This window comes from Cherax quadricarinatus, chromosome 68 (genome assembly GCF_038502225.1).
Source record: "Cherax quadricarinatus isolate ZL_2023a chromosome 68, ASM3850222v1, whole genome shotgun sequence".
In the NCBI taxonomy this organism is placed as follows: Eukaryota; Metazoa; Arthropoda; class Malacostraca; order Decapoda; family Parastacidae; genus Cherax; species Cherax quadricarinatus.
In genome coordinates this window covers 18,791,209-18,807,433 of record NC_091359.1, presented here as the reverse complement: position 1 = coordinate 18,807,433, position 16,225 = coordinate 18,791,209, and positions in this window count along the sequence as shown.

Here is a 16,225-nt window from a genome sequence, read left to right as displayed (position 1 = left end):
CAAGAACTTCATCTGCAACAGCAAGAGATCACAGCTCAGGAAATTGCTGCAGAGGAGGAGGAAGAGAGATGGAGGAAGGTGCCTTCTTCAAAGAATAAGGATATTTGTGCAAAGTGGACTGAAGTGCAAACATTTATGGATGAACTCACCCTGACAAAGCTGTTGCAGGTCATATTGGCAACATGCACAATGACAATGTTGTGTCCCAGTTCAGACAAATCTTAAAGAAACGCCAGAAACAGAGCTCTCTGGACAGATATTTTGTGCGACAGGGGTCCAGTGACTCTCAAGTTGTTCCAAGTGTCTTTAAAAAACAAAGAAAGGAAGTAACCCCAGATAAGGACTTGGCACCTGAAGTCCTAATGGAAGGAGATTCTCCTTTCAAACAATAGTGTACACCTTCCTCCTATCCCCTCCTCCCATCTTCCATCCACCCAGAAGACTTCAGTAAAGGTAAGTGTAATGTTATTATTATTTTATATATGTATGTACTTGAGTTCTCATTGTTTTCAGTATGTAAATCTTTATTTAATTTGAATAAAAATTATTTTATTTTAATATTTTTGGCTGTCTGGAATGGATTAATTTTATTTCCATTATTTCTTATGGGGAAAATGGTTTCGCCATTCGGCAATTTCGTCATTCAGCAGACTCTCTGGAACAGATTACTCGCGAAACTCAGGGGTCCACTGTAACATAGAAACCTGATATATACTCTAGAATGAATAAAATGTCATTATGTATGTGGCAGCTGTGGCGGCCGACGGGAGTTTGTCTAGAGACAGGACAAAATACTCCTTGAATATTTCGCTATCATCAACTCTACCGCTTATTTATATATCACAGTTCATCTAATATGAAATAATAAACAATATAAATAACATAGAAACCTGATATATATTCCAGAATGCATAAAATATGTCATTATGTAACAGGTGGATGCAGCCACAACCGCTCCCTCTTTGTTGTGGTAAACACTGCCATCTAGTGAGGGCATTTTGAAGTCTATTCTTATAATTATTATGTAGTACATTATTATTATATATATGTATGTATTATTATTATACGTATTATATTATTTTTATTATTATTGTATTATATTATTATACCATTATTATTATACATATTATTATTATTATACATATGATTATTGTTATTATTATTATTATTATTATTATTATTATTATTATTATTATTATTATTATTATGTTAAGAAGCATCTTTCCATCATACATTGCCCAAGTTTCAATAAGATAGTCCAATAAACAAATGAGATCCAATTCCCCAGATCAAGAGCCAGAGTCCCTCACCAGCATCAAGGAACCTGCGAAGAAGTCTGCTCGCTTATGGAAATTTTGCCCGCGGATGGAAGCAAAAAATTGACCCATCCACTTGCTCGCATTTCGAAAAACTCGCAGGTGGACGCGCTCGCAAGTAGAGGTTCCACTGTACTGTCGTCAAATCAGTATGTCGCATTCTGTAACCTGTGTACAGTGTTCTGTGGAGCAAGTTGTGACGGTGGTGCACCTGGGGTGAGGTGTGACGGTGGTGCACCTGGGGTGAGGTGTGACAGTGGTGCACCTGGAGCAAGATGTGACAGTGGTGCACCTGGGACGAGATGTGCCAGTGGTGCACCTGGGGTGGGCAAGATGTGACGGTGGTGCACCTGGGGTGAGGTGTGACAGTGGTGCACCTGGGGTGAGGTGTGACGGTGGTGCACCTGGAGCAAGATGTGACAGTGGTGCACCTGGAGCAAGATGTGACGGTGGTGCACCTGGGACGAGATGTGCCAGTGGTGCACCTAGGGTGGGCAAGATGTGACGGTGGTGCACCTGGGGTGAGGTGTGACGGTGGTACACCTGGGGCGAGATGTGATGTTGGTGCACCTGGGGCGAGATGTGATGGTGGTGCACCTGGGGTGAGATGTGACGGTGGTACACCTGGGGCGAGATGTGATGGTGGTTCACCTGGGGCGAGATGTGATGGTGGTGCACCTGGGGTGACATGTGACGGTGGTACACCTGGGGCGAGATGTGATGGTGGTTCACCTGGGGCGAGATGTGATGGTGGTGCACCTGGGGTGACATGTGATGGTGGTACACCTGGGGCGAGATGTGATGGTGGTGCACCTGGGGCGAGATGTGATGGTGGTGCACCTGGGGTGAGATGTGACGGTGGTACACCTGGGGCGAGATGTGATGGTGGTGCACCTGGGGCGAGATGTGATGTTGGTGCACCTGGGGTGAGATGTGACTGTGGTACACCTGGGGCGAGATGTGATGGTGCACCTGGGGCGAGATGTGATGATGGTGCACCTGGGGCGAGATGTGATGGTGGTGCACCTGGGGCGAGATGTGACGGTGGTGCACCTGGGGGATATGTGATGGTGGTGCACCTGGGGCAAGATGTGATGGTGGTGCACCTGGGGCGAGATGTGATGGTGGTGCACCTAGGGTGAGATGTGACGGTGGAGCACCTGGGATGAGGTGTGATGGTGGTGCACCTGGGGCAAGATATAAGCATAAGAATGAAGGAGCACTGCAGCAGGCCTACTGGCCAATGCAGGGCAAGTCCATGTTATCCCCGGCTTAAGACAATGGCCCACCCAGTCTGGTCACCTCCACTCAAGGAAGGAGCACGGCATCTGACCCAGCAGCACAAGCTAGTCAGGTCCAACTAACATCCACCCACACCCACTCATGTATTTATCTAACCTATTTTTAAAACGACACAACGTTTTAGCTTCTATAACGGTACTCGGGAGTTTGTTCTAATCATCCACAACTCTATTACCAAACCAGTGCTTTCCTATATCCTTCCTGAATCTGACTTTTTCCAGCTTAAAACCATTGCTGCGAGTCCTGTCTAGGCTAGATATTTTTAGCACGCTATTTACAGCCCCTTCATTCATACCTGTTTTCCATTTATACACCTCAATCATATCCCTCCCTATTTCTACGCCTTTCGAGAGAGTGCAGATTCAGGGCCCTCAGTCTATCCTCATAGGGAAAATTTCTGATACATGGGATCAACTTTGTCATCCTCCTCTGTACGTTTTCCAGAGCATTTATGTCCATTCTGTAATACGGTGACCAGAACTGTGCAGCATAATCTAAATGAGGCCTAACCAAGGATATATAGAGTTGAAGAACAACCTAAGAATTTCTATTATTTATGCTTCTTGATATGAAGCCAAGGATTCTGTTCGTTTTATAAGAACATAAGAACATAAGAAAGAAGGAACACTGCAACAGGCGTACTGACCCAAGCGGAGCATGTCCATGTCCCTCCCCCGGATTAGCCCAATGACCCCCCCCGGATTAGCCCAATGACCCCCCCCCGGATTAGCCCAATGACCCTCCCCCCCCGGATTAGCCCAATGGCCCACCCAGTCTGGTCACCTTCACTCAAGGATGGAGCACTGCACCAGACCCAGCAACACAAGCTAGTCAGGTCCAACTCACACCCACCCACACCCACTCATGTATTTATCTAACCTATTTTTAAAACTACACAACGTTTTAGCCTGAATAACTGCACTCAGGAGTTTGTTCCACTCATCCACACCTCTATTACCAAACCAGTGCTTTCCTATATCCTTCCTGAATCTGAATTTTTCCAACTTGAAACCATTGCTGCGAGTCCTGTCTTGGCTGGAAACTTTCAGCACGCTATTTACATCCACTTTATTTATTCCTGTTTTCCATTTGTACACCTCAATCATATCCCCCATAATTCTACGCCTTTCGAGAGAGTGCAGATTCAGGGCCTTCAGTCTATCCTCATAGGGAAGATTTCTGATACATGGGATCATCTTTGTCATCCTCCTCTGTACGTTTTCCAGAGCATTTATATCCATTCTGTAATACGGTGACCAGAACTGAGCAGCATAGTCTAAATGAGGCCTAACCAAGAATATATAGAGTTGAAGAACAACCTGAGGACTTCTATTGTTTATACTTCTAGATATGAAGCCAGGAATTCTGTTAGCTTTATTGCGAACACTAATGCACTGTTGTCTTGGTTTTAGATTACTGCTAACCAGAACTCCTAAATCCTTTTCGCAATCAGTAGTATTAAGATCTACATTATTTAGTTTATATGTTGCATGGTTATTTACCTGTCCAACATTTAGAACTTTGCATTAGTCAATATTAAACTGCATCTGCCACTTCTCCGACTATTGCATCAGTCTATTCAAATCATCCTGGAGTGCTCTAGTGTCCTCATTAGAATGAATTGGACAGCCTATTTTGGTGTCATTAGCAAATTTGCTTATGTCGCTATTTATTCCCTCATCTATGTCGTTTATGTAAATTGTGAACAACAACGGGGCCAACACTGACCCCTGAGGAACACCGCTTGTGACGTGCCCCCATTCTGATTTCTCCCCATTTATGCAAACTCTCTGCTGCCTATTTGTCAGCCATCCCTCTACCCAGGAAAAAATTTCTCCTACTATTCCGTGTGCCTTAAGTTTCCTCAATAGCCTCTGATGTGGAACTCTATCGAAAGTCTTACTGAAGTCCATATACACAATATCATATTCATTACCATGATCTACCTCCTCAAACACCTTCGTGAAAAAAGTTAGTAAATTCCTAAGACAGGAACGCCCCTTTGTAAAACCATGTTGAGATTCATTAATTAATCAGTGCCTACCAAGATGGCTACGAATTGCTTCGGCAATTATTGATTCCATAAATTTTCCCACTATGGAGGTAAGGCTCATTGGCCTGTAGTTCGAAGCTAAGGTCCTGTCACCTGCCTTGTAAATAGGTATTACATTTGTCATTTTTCACTTATCAGGCACTATGCTAGTTTGTAGTGACATGTTAAAAAGATTAGCCAAAGGTATGCTAACTTCCTCTTTACATTCCTTTAACACCCTTGCAAACAGTTCATCAGGGCCTGGGGATTTGTTAGGTTTTAGTTTCTCTATTTGTCTGAGGACCATGTCACTAGTTACCGCAATCGTACATAGTTTATTATCTTGTTCTACATAATATATTATTTCAGGAATATCGCTAGTATTTTCCTGGGTGAAAACTGAGAGGAAGTAGGTATTGAGAATTTCACACATATCCTTATCACTGTCAGTGATCTGACCAGAGTTACTCTTAAGTGGGCCAATCTTGTCCCTAATCTTACTTCTGTATACCTGAAAGAACCCTTTTGGGTTAGTCTTTGAATCTTTTGTGACCTTAGCCTCATAATCCCTTTTTGCTTTTCTTATTCCTTTCTTTATTTCTCTCTTTAATTGAATATATTGATTTCTTAACTGCTCATCCCCTCTTTTGATACGCCTGTATATGCCTCTCTTTTGGCCAATGAGATGTTTTAATCTATTGTTCATCCATTTGGGATCATTTTTGTTAGATCTAATTTCCCTACGCAGAACAAAAGTTGTCTGGGCAGCTAGAACTATGCTCTGAAAAACGTCATATTGGCAACTAAGATCACCTACCTGACCCATAGTCAGGACATCCCAATTTAGCTCACCCAGGTAATTTTTCAGTCCCATGAAGTCGGCCAAGCGAAAATCTGGGAGAGAGATTTGATTGCAGTTATCTGGGTAATTGAAACTAAGTGATTTGTGATCACTTTCCCCAAGCTCATCATTAACCTCAAGATTATTAATTAGTGAATCTTTGTTGGCAAGAACCAAGTCAAGCAGATTGTTTCCTCTAGTTGGTTCTGTCACAACCTGTTCTAAAAAGCAGTCCCGAACCATATCAAGAAAGTCACTAGACTCAAGATTTCCTGTCATATTGTTCCAATCAATTTGTCTAAAGTTAAAATCGCTCATTAACACAACATTTTCTTATCTAGATGCCTTATGAATTTCATCCCATAACAGCTTACTGCACTCCCTATCAAGGTTTGGGGGCCTATAAATCACACCCAAAATTAATTTGTCATGTCCCTTGAGAAACTGTAGCCAAACAGATTCTGTATCCAATGTTTCTAATCTTATATCTTCTCTAACACAACAATTTAAATTATCTCTGACATACATCGTCACTCCACCACCCTTCCTGTTGTCCCTATCAGTGTGGAATAGTTTATAACCCTGTATGTTGTATTCAGAAGGCATTGCTCTATCTTTCGGTTGAACCAGGTCTCTGTTGTACCAATAATATCTATATTACCTACACTTGCAAGTAATCTTAGCTCATCTATTTTATTTCTTAGACTCCTACTATTTGTATAGTAAACCTTAAGGGAGCTAGTCACTCGTTGCTCTCTACTATCTCTCTTTGTTTGTTGATCAATTGCTATGCCTTTACTAGCAACTTTATTTTGAATGTTGTCAATTAAACTTATCCCTGAGGTATCCCGGTAATATCTGCTGTTTTCGGCCCTAATGCTGCAGCCTGATTGTTTCCCACAAACACCCATACCTCTATAATCTACCAGTTTAAAGTCCTAGACAAGTCATCAGTGACCCCCTCAATCGAATTGGCTAATGCAACCACTCCAGCCCCAGAGAGATGAACCCCATCCCTTGCATACATATCACGTTTGCCATAGAATTTGTCCCAGTTATCAATGAATGGGAATGAATGAGATGTGACGGTGGAGTGCCTGGGGTGAGGTGTGACGGTGGTGCACCTGGGGTGAGATGTGACGGTGTAGCACCTGGAGTGAGTTGTGATTGTGGTGCACCTGGGGCAAGATGTGACGTGGAGCGCCTGGGGTGAGGTGTGATGGTGGTGCATCTGGGGCGACATGTGACGATGGAGCACCTGGGGTGAGGTGCGACGGTGGAGTACCTCAGGTGAGGTGCTCCCCTGTCCCCAGGTGATACACCTGGGGACAGGGGTCACGGTCTAGCACCTGGGATCAGGGGCCACGCTGGAGCACCTGGGGACAGGTGTCACGGTCAAGCACCTGGGATCAGAGGTCACGGTATAGCACCTGGGGCCAGGGGTCACGGTGGAGCACATGAAATAAGGTGTCACGTTGGATCATGGTGTCACAGTGGATCACCTGAGGTGAGAGGTCACGGTGGTGCACCTGGGATCAGGAGTCACGGTAACAGTGCTATAACCATGAGAAAGTACTAAACCCCTAGGGGTTATTTGGGTATTCTACTGTACCTTAAGTTATTATGGTGCGTGGTACACTAGTAACTTAGTTAGTACTGTACATGTACACATGTACATGTGCACACAGTGAGTGTACATGTACACACACTGAGTGTACATGTACACATGTATTAGTGTACATATACATACACTGAGTGTGCATGTACACATACTGTATGAGTGTACATGTACATATACTCTATGAGTGTACATATACACACACTGTATGAGTGTACATGTACACACAGTGCATGGGTGTGCATGTATACACACTGTGTGAGTGTACATGTACACACTGTATGAGTGTACATGTACACATAATATTGGAGTGTATATATACACACACTGAGTGAGTGTACATGGGCACACTGTATGAGTGTACACGTACACACTGTATGAGTGTACACGTACACACTGTATGAGTGTACACGTACACACTGTATGAGTGTACACGTACACACTGTATGAGTGTACACGTACACACTGTATGAGTGTACACGTACACACTGTATGAGTATGCACGTACACACTGTATGAGTGTACACGTACACACTGTATGAGTGTACACGTACACACTGTATGAGTATGCACGTACACACTGTATGAGTGTACACGTACACACTGTATGAGTGTACACGTACACACTGTATGAGTGTGCACGTACACACTGTATGAGTGTACACGTACACACTGTATGAGTGTGCACGTACACACTGTATGAGTGTACACGTACACACTGTATGAGTGTACACGTACACACTGTATAAGTGTACACGTACACACTGTATAAGTGTACACGTACACACTGTATGAGTGTACACGTACACACTGTATAAGTGTACACGTACACACTGTATAAGTGTACACGTACACACTGTATGAGTGTACACGTACACACTGTATGAGTGTACACGTACACACTGTATAAGTGTACACGTACACACTGTATAAGTGTACACGTACACACTGTATGAGTGTACACGTACACACTGTATGAGTGTACACGTACACACTGTATGAGTGTACACGTACACACTGTATGAGTGTACACGTACACACTGTATGAGTGTACACGTACACAATGTATAAGTGTACACGTACACACTGTATGAGTGTACACGTACACACTGTATAAGTGTACACGTACACACTGTATGAGTGTACACGTACACACTGTATAAGTGTACACGTACACACTGTATAAGTGTACACGTACACACTGTATGAGTGTACACGTACACACTGTATAAGTGTACACGTACACACTGTATAAGTGTACAGGTACACACTGTATGAGTGTACACGTACACACTGTATAAGTGTACACGTACACACTGTATGAGTGTACACGTACACACTGTATGAGTGTACACGTACACACTGTATGAGTGCACGTACACACTGTATGAGTGTACACGTACACACTGTATGAGTGTACACGTACACACTGTATGAGTGTACACGTACACACTGTATGAGTGCACGTACACACTGTATGAGTGTACACGTACACACTGTATGAGTGTACACGTACACACTGTATGAGTGTACACGTACACACTGTATGAGTGTGCACGTACACACTGTATGAGTGTACACATACACACTGTATGAGTGTGCACGTACACACTGTATGAGTGTACACGTACACACTGTATGAGTGTGCACGTACACACTGTATGAGTGTACACGTACACACTGTATGAGTGTACACGTACACACTGTATGAGTGCACGTACACACTGTATGAGTGTACACGTACACACTGTATGAGTGTACACGTACACACTGTATGAGTGTACACGTACACACTGTATGAGTGTGCACGTACACACTGTATGAGTGTGCACGTACACACTGTATGAGTGTACACGTACACACTGTATGAGTGTACACGTACACACTGTATAAGTGTACACGTACACACTGTATAAGTGTACACGTACACACTGTATAAGTGTACACGTACACACTGTATGAGAGTACACGTACACACTGTATAAGAGTACACGTACACACTGTATAAGTGTACACGTACACACTGTATGAGTGTACACGTACACACTGTATAAGTGTACACGTACACACTGTATGAGTGTACACGTACACACTGTATAAGTGTACACGTACACACTGTATAAGTGTACACGTACACACTGTATGAGTGTACACGTACACACTGTATAAGTGTACACGTACACACTGTATAAGTGTACACGTACACACTGTATAAGTGTACACGTACACACTGTATAAGTGTACACGTACACACTGTATAAGTGTACACGTACACACTGTATGAGTGTACACGTACACACTGTATAAGTGTACACGTACACACTGTATAAGTGTACACGTACACACTGTATGAGTGTACACGTACACACTGTATAAGTGTACACGTACACACTGTATAAGTGTACACGTACACACTGTATAAGTGTACACGTACACACTGTATAAGTGTACACGTACACACTGTATAAGTGTACACGTACACACTGTATAAGTGTACACGTACACACTGTATAAGTGTACACGTACACACTGTATAAGTGTAAACGTACACACTGTATAAGTGTACACGTACACACTGTATGAGTGTACACGTACACACTGTATGAGTGTACACGTACACACTGTATAAGTGTACACGTACACACTGTATGAGTGTACACGTACACACTGTATAAGTGTACACGTACACACTGTATAAGTGTACACGTACACACTGTATGAGTGTACACGTACACACTGTATAAGTGTACACGTACACACTGTATAAGTGTACACGTACACACTGTATGAGTGTACACGTACACACTGTATGAGTGTACACGTACACACTGTATAAGTGTACACGTACACACTGTATGAGTGTACACGTACACACTGTATAAGTGTACACGTACACACTGTATGAGTGTACACGTACACACTGTATGAGTGTACACGTACACACTGTATGAGTGTACACGTACACACTGTATAAGTGTACACGTACACACTGTATGAGTGTACACGTACACACTGTATAAGTGTACACGTACACACTGTATGAGTGTACACGTACACACTGTATAAGTGTACACGTACACACTGTATAAGTGTACACGTACACACTGTATGAGTGTACACGTACACACTGTATAAGTGTACACGTACACACTGTATAAGTGTACACGTACACACTGTATAAGTGTACACTTACACACTGTATAAGTGTACACGTGCACACTGTATAAGTGTACACGTACACACTGTATAAGTGTACACGTACACACTGTATAAGTGTACACGTACACACTGTATAAGTGTACACGTACACACTGTATAAGTGTACACGTACACACTGTATAAGTGTACACGTACACACTGTATAAGTGTACACGTACACACTGTATAAGTGTACACGTACACACTGTATAAGTGTACACGTACACACTGTATAAGTGTACACGTACACACTGTATAAGTGTACACGTACACACTGTATAAGTGTACACGTACACACTGTATAAGTGTACACGTACACACTGTATAAGTGTACACGTACACACTGTATAAGTGTACACGTACACACTGTATAAGTGTACACGTACACACTGTATGAGTGTACACGTACACACTGTATGAGTGTACACGTACACACTGTATGAGTGTACACGTACACACTGTATAAGTGTACACGTACACACTGTATGAGTGTACACGTACACACTGTATAAGTGTACACGTACACACTGTATGAGTGTACACGTACACACTGTATGAGTGTACACGTACACACTGTATAAGTGTACACGTACACACTGTATAAGTGTACACGTACACACTGTATAAGTGTACACGTACACACTGTATAAGTGTACACGTACACACTGTATAAGTGTACACGTACACACTGTATAAGTGTACACGTACACACTGTATAAGTGTACACGTACACACTGTATAAGTGTACACGTACACACTGTATAAGTGTACACGTACACACTGTATGAGTGTACACGTACACACTGTATAAGTGTACACGTACACACTGTATGAGTGTACACGTACACACTGTATAAGTGTACACGTACACACTGTATGAGTGTACACGTACACACTGTATAAGTGTACACGTACACACTGTATGAGTGTACACGTACACACTGTATAAGTGTACACGTACACACTGTATGAGTGTAAACGTACACACTGTATGAGTGTACACGTACACACTGTATAAGTGTACACGTACACACTGTATGAGTGTACACGTACACACTGTATAAGTGTACACGTACACACTGTATGAGTGTACACGTACACACTGTATAAGTGTACACGTACACACTGTATGAGTGTACACGTACACACTGTATAAGTGTACACGTACACACTGTATGAGTGTACACGTACACACTGTATAAGTGTACACGTACACACTGTATGAGTGTACACGTACACACTGTATAAGTGTACACGTACACACTGTATGAGTGTACACGTACACACTGTATAAGTGTACACGTACACACTGTATAAGTGTACACGTACACACTGTATAAGTGTACACGTACACACTGTATAAGTGTACACGTACACACTGTATGAGTGTACACGTACACACTGTATAAGTGTACACGTACACACTGTATGAGTGTACACGTACACACTGTATAAGTGTACACGTACACACTGTATGAGTGTACACGTACACACTGTATAAGTGTACACGTACACACTGTATAAGTGTACACGTACACACTGTATGAGTGTACACGTACACACTGTATAAGTGTACACGTACACACTGTATGAGTGTACACGTACACACTGTATAAGTGTACACGTACACACTGTATGAGTGTACACGTACACACTGTATAAGTGTACACGTACACACTGTATGAGTGTACACGTACACACTGTGTAAGTGTACACGTACACACTGTATAAGTGTACACGTACACACTGTATAAGTGTACACGTACACACTGTATGAGTGTACACGTACACACTGTATAAGTGTACACGTACACACTGTATGAGTGTACACGTACACACTGTATAAGTGTACACGTACACACTGTATGAGTGTACACGTACACACTGTATAAGTGTACACGTACACACTGTATAAGTGTACACGTACACACTGTATAAGTGTACACGTACACACTGTATAAGTGTACACGTACACACTGTATAAGTGTACACGTACACACTGTATGAGTGTACACGTACACACTGTATAAGTGTACACGTACACACTGTATGAGTGTACACGTACACACTGTATAAGTGTACACGTACACACTGTATGAGTGTACACGTACACACTGTATAAGTGTACACGTACACACTGTATGAGTGTACACGTACACACTGTATAAGTGTACACGTACACACTGTATGAGTGTACACGTACACACTGTATAAGTGTACACGTACACACTGTATAAGTGTACACGTACACACTGTATAAGTGTACACGTACACACTGTATAAGTGTACACGTACACACTGTATAAGTGTACACGTACACACTGTATAAGTGTACACGTACACACTGTATAAGTGTACACGTACACACTGTATAAGTGTACACGTACACACTGTATGAGTGTACACGTACACACTGTATGAGTGTACACGTACACACTGTATGAGTGTACACGTACACACTGTATGAGTGTACACGTACACACTGTATGAGTGTACACGTACACACTGTATGAGTGTACACGTACACACTGTATGAGTGTACACGTACACACTGTATAAGTGTACACGTACACACTGTATGAGTGTACACGTACACACTGTATGAGTGTACACGTACACACTGTATGAGTGTACACGTACACACTGTATGAGTGTACACGTACACACTGTATGAGTGTACACGTACACACTGTATGAGTGTACACGTACACACTGTATGAGTGTACACGTACACACTGTATGAGTGTACACGTACACACTGTATAAGTGTACACGTACACACTGTATGAGTGTACACGTACACACTGTATAAGTGTACACGTACACACTGTATGAGTGTACACGTACACACTGTATGAGTGTACACGTACACACTGTACGAGTGTACACGTACAAGAGTCACATAGTTGTACTCAACACTTCCAATCAACCCGATGTGTTTGTTAGGGTTACACTGGTCTCTGGTTACACTGGTCTCTGGTTACACTGGTCTCTGGTTACACTAGTCTCTGGTTACACTGGTCTCTGGTTACACTGGTCTCTGGTTACACTGGTCTCTGGTTACACTGGTCTCTGGTTACACTGGTCTCTGGTTACACTGGTCTCTGGTTACACTGGTCTCTGGTTACACTGGTCTCTGGTTACACTGGTCTCTGGTTACACTGGTCTCTGGTTACACTGGTCTCTGGTTACACTGGTCTCTGGTTACACTGGTCTCTGGTTACACTGGTCTCTGGTTACACTGGTCTCTGGTTACACTGGTCTCTGGTTACACTGGTCTCTTGTTACACTGGTCTCTGGTTACTCTGGTCTCTGGTTACACTGGTCTCTGGTTACACTGGTCTCTGGTTACACTGGTCTCTGATTACACTGGTCTCTGGTTACACTGGTCTCTGGTTACACTGGTCTCTGGTTACACTGGTCTCTGGTTACACTGGTCTCTGGTTACACTGGTCTCTGGTTACACTGGTCTCTGGTTACACTGGTCTCTGGTTACACTGGTCTCTGGTTACACTGGTCTCTGGTTACACTGGTCTCTGGTTACACTGGTCTCTGGTTACACTGGTCTCTTGTTACACTGGTCTCTGGTTACTCTGGTCTCTGGTTACACTGGTCTCTGGTTACACTGGTCTCTGGTTACACTGGTCTCTGGTTACACTGGTCTCTGGTTACACTGGTCTCTGGTTACACTGGTCTCTGGTTACACTGGTCTCTGGTTACACTGGTCTCTGGTTACACTGGTCTCTGGTTACACTGGTCTCTGGTTACACTGGTCTCTGGTTACACTGGTCTCTGGTTACTCTGGTCTCTGGTTACACTGGTCTCTGGTTACACTGGTCTCTGGTTACACTGGTCTCTGGTTACACTGGTCTCTGGTTACACTGGTCTCTGGTTACACTGGTCTCTGGTTACACTGGTCTCTGGTTACACTGGTCTCTGGTTACACTGGTCTCTGGTTACACTGGTCTCTGGTTACACTGGTCTCTGGTTACACTGGTCTCTGGTTACTCTGGTCTCTGGTTACACTGGTCTCTGGTTACACTGGTCTCTGGTTACACTGGTCTCTGGTTACACTGGTCTCTGGTTACACTGGTCTCTGGTTACACTGGTCTCTGGTTACACTGGTCTTTGGTTACACTGGTCTCTGGTTACACTGGTCTCTGGTTACACTGGTCTCTGGTTACACTGGTCTCTGGTTACACTGGTCTCTGGTTACACTGGTCTCTGGTTACACTGGTCTCTGGTTACACTGGTCTCTGGTTACACTGGTCTCTGGTTACACTGGTCTCTGGTTACACTGGTCTCTGGTTACACTGGTCTTTGGTTACACTGGTCTCTGGTTACACTGGTCTCTGGTTACACTGGTCTCTGGTTACACTGGTCTCTGGTTACACTGGTCTCTGGTTACACTGGTCTCTGGTTACACTGGTCTCTGGTTACACTGGTCTCTGGTTACACTGGTCTCTGGTTACACTGGTCTCTGGTTACACTGGTCTTTGGTTACACTGGTCTCTGGTTACACTGGTCTCTGGTTACACTGGTCTCTGGTTACACTGGTCTCTGGTTACACTGGTCTCTGGTTACACTGGTCTTTGGTTACACTGGTCTCTGGTTACACTGGTCTCTGGTTACACTGGTCTCTGGTTACACTGGTCTCTGGTTACACTGGTCTCTGGTTACACTGGTCTCTGGTTACACTGGTCTCTGGTTACACTGGTCTCTGGTTACACTGGTCTCTGGTTACACTGGTCTCTGGTTACACTGGTCTTTGGTTACACTGGTCTCTGGTTACACTGGTCTCTGGTTACACTGGTCTCTGGTTACACTGGTCTCTGGTTACACTGGTCTCTGGTTACACTGGTCTCTGGTTACACTGGTCTTTGGTTACACTGGTCTCTGGTTACACTGGTCTCTGGTTACACTGGTCTCTGGTTACACTGGTCTCTGGTTACACTGGTCTCTGGTTACACTGGTCTTTGGTTACACTGGTCTCTGGTTACACTGGTCTCTGGTTACACTGGTCTCTGGTTACACTGGTCTCTGGTTACACTGGTCTCTGGTTACACTGGTCTCTGGTTACACTGGTCTCTGGTTACACTGGTCTCTGGTTACACTGGTCTCTGGTTACACTGGTCTTTGGTTACACTGGTCTCTGGTTACACTGGTCTCTGGTTACACTGGTCTCTGGTTACACTGGTCTCTGGTTACACTGGTCTCTGGTTACACTGGTCTCTGGTTACACTGGTCTCTGGTTACACTGGTCTCTGGTAATGGTTGCAGTGTATCTGTGCAGGCATTAAACCCGTGTAGGTCTAACCGAGCGAGACGTGATGCAGGCTCGATCCTCCCTCCGTCTTCGCTATTGAACACAGAATTTAAGGTTGGGTTAGGTTAGGTTAAATTAGGGTAGTTTAGGTTATTAAGTAGGGTTAGGTTAGGTTAGATTAATTTGGGTTAGGCTAGGGTAGGTTAGGTGAGGTTATTGTGGGTTAGGTTAGGTTAAATTGGGTTAGGTTAGGTTAAGTTGTGTTAGGTTAGGGTGGGTTCGGTTAGGGTAGGTTAGGTTAGCATAGTTTAGGGTAGGATAGGTTAGGTTAAGTTAGCATAGTTTAGTGTAAGGTAGGTTAGGTTAGCTTAGCTTAGGGTAGGGTAGGTTAGGTTTGCTCAGCTTAGGGAAGGGTAAGGTAAGGTAGGGTAGGTTAGGTTAGCATAGCTTAGAGTAGGGTCGGGTAGGTTAGGTTAGCGTAGTTTAGGGTAGGGTAGGTTAGGTTAGCTTAGCTTAGGGTAGGGTAGGTTAGGTTAGCATAGTTTAGGGTAGGGTAGGGTAGGGTAGGTTAGGTTAAGTTGGGTTAGGTTAGGTTGGGTTCGGTTAGGGTAAGTTAGGTTAGCTTAGCTTAGGGTAGGGTAGGTTATGTTCG